The sequence below is a fragment of the Harpia harpyja genome, chromosome 8 (assembly GCF_026419915.1).
Source record: "Harpia harpyja isolate bHarHar1 chromosome 8, bHarHar1 primary haplotype, whole genome shotgun sequence".
In the NCBI taxonomy this organism is placed as follows: domain Eukaryota; kingdom Metazoa; phylum Chordata; class Aves; order Accipitriformes; family Accipitridae; genus Harpia; species Harpia harpyja.
The window spans coordinates 36320390-36333888 of NC_068947.1; the positions used below are offsets into that span (position 1 = coordinate 36320390).

The following is a 13499-nucleotide window of genomic DNA, read 5'->3' on the forward strand; positions in this document are numbered from 1 at the left end:
TTCTATATTTGGATATTTAGTGACAAATGCAGTTTCTCTGGCTGTGGACTAACCCTAACTGAAAACAATCCAAGTACACGAACTGTAAAGATGAAATGCAAGATGGGGGGGGGGAAGCATAGGGAAGAAAGAGTCCACACCCTTTGTATTCATAACATACAGAGGAGATCTACAAAGTTGCTAGTTTTATGACCAGAAACCTATTTTCTTTCACATTAAAATTCAGGTCCTGCCTAGCTTAGAAGACTGTGTTGACTAATAAACAAATTTACTGATCACAAGAGAGGAAAGCAAAACACCTCCCCAAAACCAAACAAAAAAAAACCCTGAAAATACACCTATACACACCCCTTGCCCACAAAAAGATGGTTACAACAGTACTGTCATAGTCCAGCTACTTCCCTCACACTAGAGTCGATCATGGTTTCTCCCAAAACATCTCTATTGCATCTCTGAGCTGAATAATTTGTATTGGGAAAATATACTGGGAAGTCAGCAACAGAACTTTTACCAAACATTGCCAAAACCAAGTACATACACACACACACAAAATACATCCCCAAAAGAATTTCTGATGTTAACCTGACCAAAGATGAGCAGCTGAATAGGAGGGGGACTTAGACAAAAACTTGTTTAGGGTGGGGTTTTTTTTGTTTGGTTTTGTTCACACTTATTTAACATCAATGATTGATTAACATTTTGGATAAAGGAGGTCTTTGTTAGTGATTCAGCATCTCCACCCCTTCAATTAAGGTGTTAAGAGTTCACAACAGTGCAGTGAGACCCAAGATCCCCAGACCCCTCTCCACAAGAAAAAACCAACCCAAAAAAAAGATCAACAAAAAAACCACACCCACCCCACTGGGAAAGTTCCAAAATCCCAAAACTGACATCGTTGCTAACCCGAAGTTAAAAAAAGAAAGCTGCCTTTCTTTTGTTGTTTGAGGAGAGGCCAGCAAGGGAGACAGGGAAAGAATATGAGCCCTTGAGCCATTTTTATGCTCCGAGTAAGAAAAAAGGACACATTCATTAAAAATAATCTCTTTGGAGATCACTATTAAAAAACAAAACAAAACAAAAAAGCCCACCACACAACAGAGCCATCATGCCAACTTGTCCAAAATGGCTATAAAATCTCACCAAAGCAACTCCTGTGATTCCCACGAGAAAGCAGATAGGTCTGCTATGGGATATGGGCATGTGCCCTTCTGCTAGCAAAGCTCTGCAAGCATAGGATGAACAAAAAACAACTGTGTGTTAGCCTTTATTTCACTTCACCAGTTCAACACCTGTAACACCCCACTGTAGACAGCAATCAGGCATTACAGCCCTAATATAAAGCAGAAGAGAGGTAAACAAAAAGAAGACAGCAATAAAGCTGTTTAGGTATGTTAATTCTTTCATTCCATATCCTGTGATTTTTTTAATTTGATTTCATGTAATGCCTTGCCTAGCTTTCCAACACTTGTTTTTGTAATATTTTGAGCAATCACTGGCCAAATATTATCTTCCAACAAAACAGAAGAAAAAAACAGTCTACTTTTTTTTTCCCCTCCTGCTTTTAAAGCTTGATACATTTAAGGATGCTTCAGAGCATCCTATGATGTCTGTGTGGGCTTTTCACAGAGAAATCAAGGACAAAATACTTTCAAGGAAAATAAAAATGTTACTAGAACCCCTCAAAACTGGAAGAACCGTCTCCCCCGCTTCCTCCAACTGTGTTTTGACAGTAGAGCAACTAGTCATCAACAGGGAGGCTTAATGAGACAAACTTGACTTGGCACAACTGTTTCTTCTCTGCCCCAAAGTCAGTGAGGCTAATGCCCGAACTAGAGAGATGTTACTTTACAAGGTAAGGGCTACAAAAAACTTGATACTCCTCTCCCAGTAAGTGAGATTGATGGTTATTTCCGGACCAGTTTCAGAGTCCAAGTTAGGTTTGGCATCTGGAGAATAAAAGCATCTTCCCTTTCACATTGGTGGTCTTTGAACTGTTCCACAACCAGCTCCCTACTGCCACTTATTATTTCATACTTACTTTCTTTGCTGCATGACAATTTCCTGATTTCTCATTTTGTTTACTATTAAACCACTAACCACATAATCATCCCACCTTAATATTTTATACTGAAACAACAACCCACAATTGACTGTCACATCGGATTCTTCCCATCTGTGTCCTCATGCTTTGTCTACCCTCCCAGAGTAACATCCACCTTCCACATCCCAAATATTCAATTGGCAGAGGCCTTTTTAGTCCCATCATCCTGTCACCTACACGGTGGCCTCAGGGACAGAAAGTTGGACAACACAGAAATACAGGGTGCTCTCTCTCATCCTAGAATTGGAGCCTTGCTGCTTGCATGCATCCACCCGTCCCATCATTTCCCTAAGCATTTGGGGTCTCCGGTGTTGGGGTTTTTTCCCCCATCATCCAACCCTTAACCTCATGAACTTGCAGTATGTCTACAGGTTTAGCCTCTCCCATCTCACTGACAGCCTCCCATACGCCCCTTTGCAGTAGGCCAGGGCACAGACTCACTGTCATGCACACACGCAGTGCCTCTTCTCTACCTAGCAGAAACACTTCCAAATAAACGCATTTCCCCTGCCTTGTCAGATACTGCTCTTCCCCATGATCCCTATATACAAGATCCCCTCCTACACTCTTAGTATCCCACAAAATCCTCTTGCACAACTATCCCACATACCAGTTTGACACTACATGCTTAGCTTCCCTGGATTCCTGCTCCCCTGAAGTATCTACACTGTTTCCCAGCTCTGGACCCCTACAATTCCCTTTACAGCCACGTGCACCACCTCCCTCGTGCTGAAAGCACTTCCTACCCCATATTCTGGCTCCCAATGCTTCTGGCTACCACAACCCCACTCCCATATCCCTTTCTCCCAGTCACTCAAGTCCCAGCTGCTCACATCCTCCAATCACTACATCCATCCCCTCATGTATCAACTTATTTCTCCCCAGCATACCTCATACTCCACAGTTCTTTGTCCACCTCTCCACATCCCTTCCTGCAGACAGAGTATTTCAGTTCTTCCTGCAACACAGCCCCCCATACCTTCCTCACAGCACATCCCAGATCCCACTTACCATCTCCCACCTCCTCATTGCATGCTTCACCTCGTACTCCACTCCCTACATCCCTACTGTATACAGCTTCACCACAGAGTCCACACACCCAGCTCTCACCCCACTTGCACCAGCTTCTTTCTCCTAGAACAGCCCGGACCCCCAATCCCAACAGCCTAGCCCTGGTGTTGCAGCCCCTCTTATCCTATGTCCCGACCCTCACTGGGATTAAAAACTCAGAACTACCTCTGTAATCCACCCAACACCATCCTCTCCATACAGCAGAGCCCCTAGGGCACCCCAAGCACATCAGTGCACCTCAGCGCAGCACAGAGCACTCCACACACCTACTCATACAGCACAGCCTCCAGAGCATCCTAGTGCTGCAACCCACCACACCCCACACCCCTCCACACAGCACAGCCACGTGGCCATCCCATACACCCCAGTGCGACCTGGAGCAGTCCACACATCCCTCCACACAGCAGAAGCCCTAGGGCATCTCCTGCACCACAGAGCATCCCACACACGTGTAGCACAGCTCTTAGGGCATCCCATACACCACAATGCAACCCAGGACAGCACGCACACCTGTCAACGCAGCACAACCTCTATGGCATCCCCTGCAAGCCAAGGCAACGCATACACCCCTCCACATAGCACAGCCCCCAGGCCATCTGCTGCACCACAATGCAATGCAAAGCACTCCATATGCCCCTCCATACAGCACAACCTCTGGGGCATCCCATGCACCCCAAAGCATCCCACACCCCCCTCCACAGAGCACAGACCCCGGGGCATCCCCTGTGCCCCACACACCCCCCTCCACAGAGCACAGACCCCGGGGCATCCCCTGCGCCCCACGCACCCCCCTCCACAGAGCACAGACCCCGGGGCATCCCCTGCGCCACGGAGCACCCCCCAGCCCTTCATCTGAGGCACCCCCAGCGCACCCCCCGCACGGCAGGGCACCCCACACGGCCCTCCACAGAGCGCAGCCCCGGGGCAACCCACGCACCTCGGAGCATCCTGCACTCCCCGCCACGCAGGACACCCCGAGGGCACCCCACACCCCTCCACGCAGCGCAGCGGAGCCCCCGGGACACGCCGCGGAGCCGAGCAGAGCCCCGGGCGCCCGGGGGCGGCCGGCAGAGCCGCCGGGGCGCCGCCGTCCCGGGGTCAGCGCTCCCCTCAGCCGTCCGCGGCGCCCCCTCCCCGCGGCGCCCCCCCGGCCGCCCGCCATCCCCGGGCCTCCCCCAACTCTCAAACTTTGGGCGGGCGGCGGCGGCCGGTGCCGGTGGTCGCCCGGTGCCCGCCGCGCCGCCTCCCCCTCACTCACCGCCGGGCCGTGGGGGAGGGGCGGGGGCCGAGGCTCCTCTCAACCCCGGGCGGGAGGGGGCGGCGCAGCGTCTCCCCCCGGCGACGGCGGGTCCTTCCCCCTCCCGCAAACACACACAGGCTCCATTGTCCGCCAGCGCCTCCCCCCCCCCTCCTTCCCACACACATGGTACCGCCCATCGCAGCCCCTCTCTCCCGCTCCCCCCGCCCGCCCCCCCCCTTTTTCCCCACACCGTCCTTTCCCCCCCCCTCCCCCCTCCCGCCGCGTCCCGCAACCCGGAGAGAGGAATGGTACCGCCCGTCGCGCGCGCCCCGCCCCGGGAATGGTACTGTCCCCTACTCACTCCGCCGGCGGGACCGCCTCTTACTCCCCGTTCCGGGCAGTGGTCTCGCCCGGCCCCCCGCCCCGCCCCGCCCCGCCCCTCCCCTCCCCAGCGAGAGGGCGGAGACTGTATCCCTTCCCCCTCGCACACGCTCTCCTCCCGCCTTCGCCTACACGGTGGTAGCAGCCGGGCTCTTAAAGGGACAGGCCAGCCGCGGCGAGCGCCCCGCGGGAAGCGCCACCCACCCCTCTCCGCTCGCCGCGGCACCGCCCCCGCCATTAACATAGCCTGGCCCCCGCCTCGGGGCGGCCCCACTCCCTCCTCCCCTTTTAAAGAGACAGGGCGCCCACGGCGCTTCTTAAAGGGGCCGGCCCTCCCGCGCACCCCCCCCCAACTCTCCTCCGCGGAGTCGAGCGCCGACAGTACACCACCACCACCCCCCCCCCCCCCGCGCCCCGCTCCCCGGGCGGGGCCGCGCCGCCGCAGCGGCGGCGGCGGCGGCGGGGGGGGCTCCGCGTGCCCCGGTGCCCGCAGCCGCAGGGGAGGCGCCCGGTGAGCCGGGGAGGGGCGGGCGCGGGCCCCCGTCAGCGCGGGGCGAGGGATCCGGCGCCCCCCGCCCGGCAGCGCGCGAGCACCTCGCGCTCCCCTGAGGCGGCGCGCGGGACCCGCCCCCTAACGGCACCCCTAACGGAAACGGCGCGGGCCCCGCGGGGAAGGGGGGTGCCCGCCCGCCGCCCAGCCCGGAGGCCTCGCACGGCCCCCGGGGGAGGCGCACGCCGGGGCCGGGCGGGTGCGGGAAGGCGTCCGCCCGGCCCGGAGCGGGTGCCCTGGCAGCCCTCCTCGGCACGGTCCTGCCCAGCGCCGCCTCGGCTGCCGGGGCGGCTTGCGCCATGGCACCTTCGCCGGGCGCCGCCTCGGCCTCACGGCAGGTGCCAGCCGCCCGTGGAGGGGCTTTACGCACTGGGAAGCCGAGGGGGGCACTGGGCATCGCAACCAGCCATGGGCCCAGTCCTCATCCCGAAAGGGGCACAGCTGGCGGGCAGGCAGGCAGGCAGGCAGGAGCATTATGGAGCAGCAGGTTCGCTCAGCCCGCTGGCACCAAGCGTGGAATTTCCCCTCCACATATTTATGATGAAGGAAGGGGACGGCTGGCCATCCATTGGCAAGGCAGGAAGAAAGCAGGAGGGAACTTCTGGAGGACAAGCACGTTTCTCCTACCTGGTGGCTGAGCAACTTGACTGCACACCAGCTGGCAGCGGGTTGATGGAGCCGCTCTGAGAGATCTGAGGGCCTTTTCTGATGGGAGAAAGCACTGGGTTAAGCAGCAGCTTGCAACTAAACAGGGAGGAACCAGACAGTAATGACAAACAGACACAACCTATCAACTCCTAAATACGCTCAAGGGCCCTATCCTGAACAAATGCTCAATGTTTGGGGGATGAAATGTCAACGTAGTTCGAAACCGGCTGGCAGTTAAGGGTTTTGAAAATTTGTAGCAATCCCCCTTTTCAGTCTGCGACTTACTCTGTGGAAAGAGCGCTTTCAACATCCACTAATCCTTCTCCTTCACCTCCACAAAATGTTCTTAAAATGGGCGATCTTGTGGGTTGTGAGCAAGAGCTTTCCAAACCATGGGTGGCACACAGATGCACAGAACCGCTGCAGTCTAATGAGAGAAAGCAGGCTGATCATTTTTGCATATCCCTGATGCCTGAATAACCTGTTTTGCCAATACAACATAAGTGAAGAGAAACGCAGTGTTCTCTCTTTATCCTCAAATGACCCACTCTACTCTGTCCAACTCCCACTTGTAAGTAACCCAACTCTTTGGAAGAAGACCCTTTCAGCACTGCACATTCACACTGGGCCTGGGCATTGCTCTGGCAGATAAACCACCTCCTCTCTCTGCTCAGCCCTCAATCCCTAAGGGGCTTTTCCTCTTTTTGACCCTCTTCTCTGTCCCTTGTCCGTGCCTACTTGGTAACATCGTTAAAGAACTCTTTACAGCTTTCTGAGCACTGCAACAGTAGCTAATTCACACCTCTTACCCCAGATAGATACTCTTCCTTGAGGGGGATACTTCTTAACAGCTGGTTTTCAATCCCTTTGCTTCGCAGACCAGACCCCCTGAACATTTCGAGCTGGACAGGCTTTCAGCCCATTGATGCCTCTTGCTTGCTTCACTCTGTTACCTCTTCCAGACAAGTGCCTCAGGCTACAAGTTCCCAGGATCCACGACCCAAAGGCAGAAACCGTTGGTCTCTGGCCAGTCTTTTTCAACTCATCCATCGAGGCTAGCCCTACCTGTACCTTTCCACAGATCACAGCAGCACCTTCTAAAGCTGAAGTGTTGGTGAAACCTGACTGATCAGCTCCACTTGAACCACCACCTTTGTTGCCATCAGTTCAGCCCGCTCCCTTACCTGACGAATAAACCTTCTCTATTTTTACATTGATATGGGTCCTTCTTTATGCAACACCTACAATTCCCGCTCTCCTTTTTGCATCCTACGCCAGGGAGGGCTCAGTGGACTGAGCACAGGAAAGGCTGCAACAGCAGTAGCTGTACAGAGTAGACCAGCCAGGCAGCAAAACATGGCGTAAGGAACAGATATGCCTCACGGTGCTTTCGACAGAAGACCCAGTCCCACTCTCACCGACGTCAGGGACCCATCGCGGTTCACTTAAAAGGAAGTTTGTTTCCCCTGGGCAGTAGAGGCTGGGATTTTTCTAAGGAGCCTAAGGAAGCCAGGCACCCAACTTCCGTTTCCTGAAGGTACCTCTGAAAATCCTACCCTGTGCTTCAATCCTGACACATACAACAGCAGCGATAAAATACGTGGTGTTAGCGGACTGCCTTTTTTTTTCTCCTCCCTCCTCTGACCCGGTACTTTGCTGTCTTGTCCCTTGAGGAGTTAGACCAGGGAAAAGGAGCATAAAATGCTACTAGTTCGCAGATGCTGTGGTTCCTCCAACTCCCCTCCCATCCCCCCAACCCCATCCCCCCACATTTCAAACAGTTATAAATGACTGTGCAACTCTGCAGGCAGCAGTCTCAAATAACCACACCAAGCCTCTCCCCTCCAACGGCTTTATGTCTCTTCCTTCCTCTCTTTGGGGCTCCGGATAGCAACTATCAAGGTGTTTTGCTTCACTCTCAAGAGTTAAGTTGCTACTTCACCCACCACCTTTAGGAATCTGCCACAGCAAACTGCCATGAGCAGTGAATTCCCAAGGCAGGGATTCTCAGCTGAGAAATCCCTCCTGCTGTCCTTGAAGGGTTTTACCATGGGAACTGACAACAGGCTCCCAAATGATCTTAACTGCGATGACAGGTCGTGAGGCAGGATTTCAGGTAGCAGAGCCCCTGAGCATGGGACCACCACTGCCAACCTCAAGAAAGCATCCCCCCATATTGGGGCCTTGCCCTCCCTGGGCCAAGCTCATAAAAGCTGCCCCAGAGAAGCCAGCTGTCCCGGCTCTTTAGAGCACTCTGGCAAATCCAAGAACATCTTGGAAACATTACAGCTCTCAACACACTGTGTACACACTCCTCACAACTCCCTGGCTGCAGCAGGGACAGAAGATCAGCCTTTCTGTTCAAAAGCAGGGTCCTCTTCCATCAGAGCAAACCAAGCCTAAGGAAAGTTGCTACAGGAGCTCCAGTTCTGCAGAACAGACAGATCAGACAAGATAGGCCAGCCAGCAAAATACATTTGCATTACACTTCCTATATATGGTTCAGAGCATGGCACACCCCAATCATGGTTTTTATTCTCTTGAAGGGCCCGGCCCTGCAAACACTTAATTTTACATGTGTAAGTAGAGTCCCACTGAAACACAATGGAGCTACTCATGCAAATAATGTTAAGAGTGTGTAGGGCTGTGGCTCTGTTTCACTATTCCATCTGCAGCAGACCCAGTTTAAGAGGATCCTGCGGTGCTCTCTCAGAGTTATTGCCGCTCACTTGTGCCAGTTAAACTATTTATGTAGCCACACTCATAGGTAAGCTGTTTAAATGATCCAACATTTTTTTAAAAACCCTAACACGAACAAATCCTTAATGCCAGACCAGCTCCAATGTGGATTTCATCCCCACAAGCAGCTGAACTGGCACAACTGGAGGAGGAGGAAACATCTGAGGAACAGGAACTTTTGAAGATGGTATTCCGGGCAGGCGAAATGGCGACATGGAACCTTAGCATGTGAAGGCTGGAGGCATTGCTCTCTTCTGAAGTTACACCCTGCTCCTGACCATCCACTCTCTGAAGCAGAGCCTCTTCCTCAACCACACAGTCATTCCAACATGAAACAAGTTTCACCTCAAATGCAACAGCAGATTGAACTTTTCAGTCATTAATGCTTAAAAACCTTCCCTCAAGAAAATCTGTCACCATTAAGAAGAATCTGCCAACAGTCACTATACCCAGGATCAGGGATGTGAGCTCCTCCTTGCAGGTAAAGGATGTAGTCACCATGCGCATCTGTAGCCCGTACACCGCTTCTGCAGTCAAAAGGATCCCTTGCTACTACCTTTGACATGGCACGTTTGGGCCATCCAAAGTGTTCCCTACAATTTTTTTCAGTTTATGGGCTATTTTACCTTTAGCAACTCTGTGCTGAAATTGCATCACATATTTCCTGTCTGCTGAGGCAAGATGCCCCTCATTCAGTGTGATTATAACCTTCCAGCAAGGAAGCTCCACTAACTCCTTAAGAGCTTTGCTCTCTATACTGTGTCCCGACTTCTGCATTCATGTACACCTGCACAAAGTGGGTGTAAAACGCTATCACTGGTGGATGTGAAGAACACACATCACTGGGAGGATGTTTTGCTTTGTTTGTTTACTTTAGGTTTGGGGGGGGCACCCTCTTTTTGCTCTGGTGTAAATGATCAGAGGAGCTGCAGGATGAGAGATCAGGCTCTATGAAATCTTTTTCTTAGGAGCTTTGAGTTTTACATGACCACGTGCTCTAATGAGCCTTCTCAAAAGGAAACAACCCATTTCTGTAAGGAATCCAGGTGATTACGGTTCGCATACCACTGTGATCTCTCTGCATGGGCACAGGGGAGCTGCCTTCATGAGTCTTGCTGCAGCAGGATGAAGTCTAAAACTGGACAGTGTGAAAGAGATAGGAAAGGACCACAGGGAAGGGTAGTTTAACATCCACTGTTAACTTGGAAAGAAAAACCCCTTCTTTCAGAAAGTCTTTTATGTAAATCATTCCTAAAAGATTAGCAAATCAGGCCTGGGGGAGGGGGAGAGATTGTTGTGGCTTTCTTTCTAGTTCAGTGTCTTTTGGTATTAGACATTACCCTGAGTCTCCCCCGTTGTGCTGAACCTCAGTCCTGCAAACACCAGAGAACATTCGTAACTTGGTTCAGGTGAACAGTCCCTCTGCACCCTGACTTGTGTGGGACTTCACAGACTCACAGAGGAGGGAAATGCAGATATATCCATATCAATGTCAGTATCCATATACACACACACAGACACACATATACCTCCCCCCAAAACACACATAGACTCACCCCTACCTCTGTCCCCAGTGCTGGCATAAGACCACCTATACCAATTACTACCACCTCGCTGGCCGCACAGTACACAGAGCTCTGTTAGGAAGGAGACTGGCTGATGGATCTGACCAGCACTGGCTGCACAACATCACCCTATGGCAACAGTATACAGATGATGGCAAATTCAGCTGGGCAAGAAAGGCCTTGCTCTCACTTTTCCTATCTACACTCAAAAGAGAGAAACAGTTGATCTTGTGTTTTCCTATTCGCACATGAATATCCAAACAATCTGAGCCTTAATCGAGTTTGGGCTGGAGCACGGAACTATGGTTAAAATGGAGCTATGGTTAAAATACTTTTCTGGATCTCCAGAGAGCCTTCTATTTCATCTGCCTCCCCCTTCAAGACATTATCCCACATCAAAACTCTGACGCGATGAACAAATCCCACGTATTATAACATTCCAATTGCGGGAAGCTCTTGCCCTATTTAGAAAGTCATCTTTCAAGTCAACAAGCAGGTACAAGGCAAATACCACGCAGCCATAGAGATAAACGCTCAGCTTTATCTCCTATGATTAAAAAAAAGGGAGAAGGAGGAGAGAAGAGATACTGAATCAGAAGGGAAATCAGGTAAACAGAATCTGGGGAAACACGCTCATGCAACACATGAAAAATACGAATTCATACTAAACAAAGGTGGGAAATTTTGGCATAAAGGAGACTCCAAAATCAATTTTTTGCCCAGGAACACTGCTCCATTACACTGTCCCCATGTTTTACAGGGAACCACTAACACACACTGAGTGCTGTGGTGCCACCAGGAGAATTTGGCTGTGGAATTGCCTGACTCTTGAGCATTTTAAGATTCTCAGCCATGACTTTACACTCCCTTTTGTATGTGTATGACCATCTTTGACTTCAATGAGAAGACATGGCAGCAGCTCAGAAAATTGCCAAACTCACCTCCCACTTCCATTCAGCCACCTGCTGAGTCTAGTCCAAGACAGCAAACCCCCTTGCACAGCCACACAGCTACGTTCTCTGTAATGCCTGCCCCACAGTGCCAGGGCATGCACGTGTGCACTTTCATGGTGTAAAACCAACCAAACAAAATTTCATACACAAAGGAATATTTCTGAGAAAGCCATGACCAAGCTGAAGAAAGCATCTTTCATTAGGAGCATCCTTCTCACAGGATAAACAGAAGGAGGCTAAGTCTGCCCTCAGACAGACAGACAGAAGTCATCTGTTGCCAACACATACAACAGCTCTCTTGGCATAACAGGCTTTTTGTGCCTTCCAGCGCTGCTCCTCCAGCATCCGGCTGCTCAGGGTACCGGCCTGCTGTACAACAGGGCAGCAGCGCAGACGGGTTACACTCACAGACTACAGCTGCCCCTACAGACAGTGCACAGGTGTTTGAGGCTAAAATTTTGCTCATCTCTCCTGCAAGGCTACAATAAAACAAAAATAACTTCAGCATGATTTCCCCTCTAGATTGCACACAAAGAAGAAACCAAGCCCCCACTGTACTGCAGACTGGCCCATTAAAGCGAATGGTTAAATTCTAGCTATGAAAAAGTAGGCGTTGTTGTCTGTTTTGTGAGGCAGAAATCAATATTCCCGCCTCCTCTCCTTCTGTTATTTCACCTTGAGATACTCATGCTCAGATAGATGAGATCTGAATCTTACTCACTGTTACTGCAACTTTCCTCTCTCCAGCATTTCACAGGGTCACAGATGTTCTTGGAGTCCTAACCCGCCTGTAATTTACCACTCAGCTCCCTAAACTGACCACCACTGGTGACTGAAGTAGTGACTGATTTTCCTTCCAAATCACACCACTGTGACTATTTCTAACTATTTATCTACATCCTTTATCTTAGTCATTTTGCTCCCTGTGTCCTCCAATAACAACCCTCTCTCTGCCACAGCCTTTCTTCTCTGGACCCCTATAATTCACTCCCTGGTGCTAGCCTCTTCCATACCGTGGCCATCTCATATAAACGGTGTTTTACTGTGAAATGGTCCTTCTGCTTTCTGTCTCCCTTTAATCTAACTGTGGGGGGTAGCCTGGTTATGAATTGGGGGGGGGGGGGGGGGGGGGGGCTGGGGGAAGAACCTGGGTGACTGATGCTCAGCCCAGGTGAGCCTGAAGCAACGTTGGCTGGGGAGAGACTAGCAGGGTAAGATAAGCTAGCACTATACCTCAACAGCTGCTCCTTTGACTAGGTTTCCCTTCGGCAGTTCAGATTCAGGGGCCTGGACCGATTCCCACAGATCAGGTAGCAATAATGCCAAGCTGACTGGGCTGTTCTGATGAGTCCTCTTGGATGCAGCTCTGTCTACTATCATGCCTGCCTCTGTCACCTAAGGATTAGACAACTGCAATATGCTCTGTTTGGCACCATGCTTTAAATCCATTCATAAACTGAAGGCAGTGCAGAATTCAGCACTCTGTTAGATAAGCCGTGTCTCTCACCCACAATCAATCTCATGTTTGTGCTCCATTTTTATGCCATCTGACCACTGGTTTCCAGACAGATTTTAACATGTTCCTATTGACCTCCAGTGCCTCACATACCAGAACCCTTTCCACCTAAGAAATCACTTCTTATATTTCCTAGAAGCTGTAGAAAAGACATCGGGTATTCTTGCACAGGTACCTGGGAGTGTAGAGTTGAGGGTTGTTCAGTCTTTAATTTGCCATTGTTTGCTGGTGACAGTCTGATGAAATTGCTTGAGTTATAATGAAGACAGTTTTCATTATCTGTCATTTAAAATGTCAAGGGAGCTTAGACTGAATGGATAGGTGCTACCTGTTGTTTCAAATAGCTTTTGATGAAGAAAATACATTTCAAAAGTACCAGTCACTGATTTACAGGTGCTGCACAAAGATTACATAAAACAGTGAGATCCCTCCAAAGAAAACAAGCAGACTTCCCCCTTGCTCTCTAGTTTAGACATTGGCTTATCATCAGTGTGGTGCTGACTTTCTTCTGCAGTAATCATCAGTGGCTTTTGGATGTGCAAGATCCTAGATGATAGAGGACAATACCAAGAAAAACAGGAGTCTTCATTATTAGAGGGCACTTGAGAGTTTTGGCTTAGCTACATAAATGCTTCACTCTCATTCTTTTGCACTTTCATGGTGCAAACTCTGGACCACTTTAGCAACAGATGTCATGACTGGACATACTTCTGTGCAAACATTTTGCTAGTCCCT

At 50.9% G+C, this 13499-nt stretch overlaps 1 protein-coding gene across 7 annotated transcripts in view; it reads right to left on the reverse strand.

The window, feature by feature from the left end:
- BCL9 (BCL9 transcription coactivator) overlaps positions 1-13499 on the reverse strand; it is a 62031-nt gene that overhangs the window by 28309 nt on the left and 20223 nt on the right. Inside the window, exon 1 of one of the 7 annotated variants that reach the window (XM_052793880.1) lies at positions 4774-4792. The exons of 4 other annotated variants lie outside the window; for them this stretch is intronic. The gene's annotated coding sequence lies outside the window, so the exon portion shown is untranslated. Of the gene's footprint in view, positions 1-2991; positions 3495-4430; positions 4561-4773; positions 4793-13499 lie in introns of those variants that run through there. 2 more of the 7 variants (XM_052793877.1, XM_052793878.1) reach the window with 2 other exon arrangements.